Source organism: Lucilia sericata, unplaced genomic scaffold, assembly GCF_015586225.1.
Source record: "Lucilia sericata isolate MDLA Ls3-8-SP2 unplaced genomic scaffold, ASM1558622v1 Contig000013F_arrow, whole genome shotgun sequence".
NCBI classification, from domain to species: Eukaryota; Metazoa; Arthropoda; class Insecta; order Diptera; family Calliphoridae; genus Lucilia; species Lucilia sericata.
In genome coordinates this window covers 1,528,421-1,532,174 of record NW_023994052.1, presented here as the reverse complement: position 1 = coordinate 1,532,174, position 3,754 = coordinate 1,528,421, and positions in this window count along the sequence as shown.

The window sequence follows — 3,754 nt, the reverse complement described above, 5'->3', positions numbered from 1 at the left end:
GCAGATTTGTTTTATTTTTTTAATCGATTTTCTACAAATGACGTGAATACGAAAGTTGAGCAAAATAGGTTGAACTTGCACATATATATGTCCAATTCACAAGCCTCGTGTATCTACGTATCGTGTGTATTTTAGTATTAGTTTACACTTGTGTATAAATGTTGTTGGTAATTTCAATTAAAAAAGCTCGTATAACTTTACGTTTGTTTTTCATATGTTTATTTATTTCGTATTCAATGTCAAACTATCATTCTCATGTGAATGCCCAATTTTAAAAAAGATAAAACAGTAGAAGAATAATTTCATAAAGTAAACATTTGAGAAAGTGCTTTAAAGTGAAATAAAATGAAAAATAATTCATATTTGTGCTATAATTAATTTAGTTTTCAATGTAATTGTATTTTTATAAAGGTAGGTAGGTAGGTAGGTTGATAGGAGGATGTATACTACATCAAATCCGAAGAAATACACCTAGGCCACTATCGGGCCTGTTGTGCGCTCCAATTCAAGAAAAAAAAAAAAAAAAAAAAAAAAAAAAAAAAAAAAAAAAATTGTTCACTGAATGTATTATTTTTCCATGTTCAGAAACTCAGTTTCCTGGACGTAATTCCTAAGAATCTTCCAATCGGTGTTGGTTAAGAATGTTATTTCTGGAATAACATCACTTCCAAGATACTTGGATCTAACTTCGACGAATGCCTGACAATGGCAAAGAAAGTGCTCCAGAGTTTCACTGTCCTCTCCACATGCTCTACATTCGTCTGAATTCGCACGTCCAATTTTGTATAGATGTGCTCGTAATCCTGTGTGTCCACTGAGAATACGTACCATCATACTAACCTCAGACTTGCTCATTTTGAGAAGATTTCTCGTCTTGCTCTCATCAGGGTCACCCCATAGAATCTTTGTGGTTCTACCCACCGTTTCATTATTCCAAGAGGCCTTATGGGATTCTCTCATCCATATTTTTAATTCAGCTTTTGTTGCGTCGAATGGTTTTGCGTTTGTCAGGTTAACTACATCGAGCTCCCTTCCCTTTAAAGCTATTACATTCGCCCTTTCGTTGCCGGCTACTCCCGAGTGGCCTGGTACCCATATGATGTGAACCTTACCTCTGGGAGAGTATTCAGTTAAAGCTTTCTTACAATCCAATACGGTCTTAGATTTAATTCTATCACCTGATATCGCACAAATTGCCTTCTGGCTGTCGGTAAATATATTAAGCCCTGTGGGCGCCATATTTATTCTAATCCAATTTACACATTCCGTTATTGCTCGTACTTCTGCCTGGAAGCTTGTGTTATGATTAGGTAAACGGTGGTATATTTCTGTTTCTGGGTCTTCAATATAGAACCCCAGACCCACTTTGTCCCCTAATTTAGAGCCATCCGTGTAGCAACGGATTCCTACTGGTATTTGCTCTAATGTTCCGCTTGACCAAGACATTCTATCTGGGATTAGCGTTTCAAAGTTTCCGACATATTCAGTGTCTGGTATGCGATCAGGCACGTCCGATGAATGTGTATAACCTTCCAATGTGTCCAGTATACATTGATGACGTGTCCTATAACCGTTTTTGGCCAGTTCGCCTAAAGTAAAGAGCCGTTCGGCTGTAAGCGCCGCCTCATATCTTATATATGTTTCAATGGGTGGAATATCTAGCAACGTATCCAGAGCCTTGGTTGAAGTAGTACACATGGCACCACTTATACCCTAGCAGCATGTACGCTGAACTCCCTGTAGTAGTTTGATATTACACTTTTTGTCCAAAGCAGTCCACCAGATTATTGAAGCATAAGCTAGAATTGGTCTAATTACACTTTTATAAAGCCAATTTGTCATAGTAGGACTAAGACCCCATTTCATGCCTATGGTTCTCCTACATATCGCCCAGCACCGATGTGCCTTGTTGATCCTATCCTCTATGTGGTGTCTCCATTTTAATTTCCGGTCAAGTATTACACCTAAGTACTTAACTTTGTCTGTCACCGGTATCTTCTTGCCCAAGAAGCAAGGTTCAGTATATGTAGAAATTTTTGTCTTTCTTGTGAAAAGACAGATTTCCGTCTTCGCCGGGTTAACATTGAGGCCTCTCGGTTGAGCCCAGCTCAAGGCCGTATTCAGAGCCTCCTCAGCTCTTCTACACAAGTAATTTGGATCCTTTCCCTTTAAAAGTATTACGACATCGTCTGCATAGCAGACAGGTCTAAGTCCTTTCTCGGTTAGGGTCCTTAGGAGGCTATTAATCGTGGTGACCCAGAGTAAAGGTGACAAAATGCCACCCTGTGGTATACCGCGAAATACCTTTTTCCTGATAGTTATATCGTACATCTCGCAGCTTATCCATCTGTTCCTTAGCATGTAGTTGATCCAGTTACGGAGCACCCGGTCAACATAAAACTGGTCTAGGGATTGGATAAGGGTATCAGTGTGCACGTTATTGAAAGCGCCTTCGATGTCAATGCATACTGCCAGTGTATACAGTTTGCTATCGAAAGATTCACTTATGTAGTGGACAACTTCATTTAAAGCGGTCTCCACGGTTCGTCCCTTTACATAAGCATGCTGCTTATATTTAAGGTCATTGTATGGTATGCTGCTTTTAACCATGCTATCGACTATCCGTTCCAAGGTTTTAAGTAGGAAGGACGTAAGACTTATCGGTCGATAGGACTTAGGTGTCGCATAGCTAGGTTTCCCTGGTTTGGGTATAAATATTACCCTTGCATCCTGCCATTTAACTGGGGTATATGCCAATTTTAAGCATGCAGTGAATATCTGTGACAGATGTACGGAAACCAGTCCCGCCTCCATCTGCAAAAGTGCCGGGAAAATTCCATCCGGCCCTGCAGCTTTATAGGGAGCAAAGCTCTTGATTGCCCCTTTAACCATGTCAGTTGTAATAACTATTTCCGTGTTACCCTCCCCTTCCTCCAATATCGGTTCATCTATGTTATTCGATATACCGGGTGGGAAATGAGAATCCATTAGGAGTTTCATTGTCTCCTCCATATCCTCAAGCCTCCTGCCCGTGTCATCGATCATAGATTCCGGTTGGACATGAGTTTTGGATAGGAATTTTTTTATCTTCGATACCTCATTTACGCTATCTACCTGTTCACAGAAAAGTTTCCAGGAGTCTCGTTTGGCTCTTCGAACGATTTTCTTATATTCACCAAGTTTATTACGATACTCATCCCAGTATACTGCGGTCTTTTTACGCCGTGCCCGGTTAAATAGTTTGCGAAGAGTCTTCCCAAGGTTCCGGATCTCCCCAGTTACCCAGGGTTTTTCCTGGGCAGATCTCCGCTCTCGCAGAGGGCAGCTGTCCTCGAACGATTCAACCAGGGCACTTGTGAACGTTTCCACTTTGGCATCTATATCCTCTTTTTTTATAAATATTGAAGATGTTTTTCTTTCTTTTTTACAATATGGCTTTTTACAATACAATTGGCTGTTCACAAGCAGATATCGGAATTCTGTATTTTAATAAACGATACAAAATACAAATACCAGTTGTGAATTGGACAATAGTTTTTCATAAAAATTATGAATGTGTATTATTAGAAAACTTAAATACATGAAAATATCGACGTGGACTGTGGCAATGCCATTACCTATCAAGATTATTATATCCAGATAAATGGGTCTTTTTTATATAATGCATAAAAATGTGATTACGTTTTATCACATGCATTCCTAGAGTCGAATAGAGTATTGACCGATAATGATGAAACGTCCAAAAACAAACATA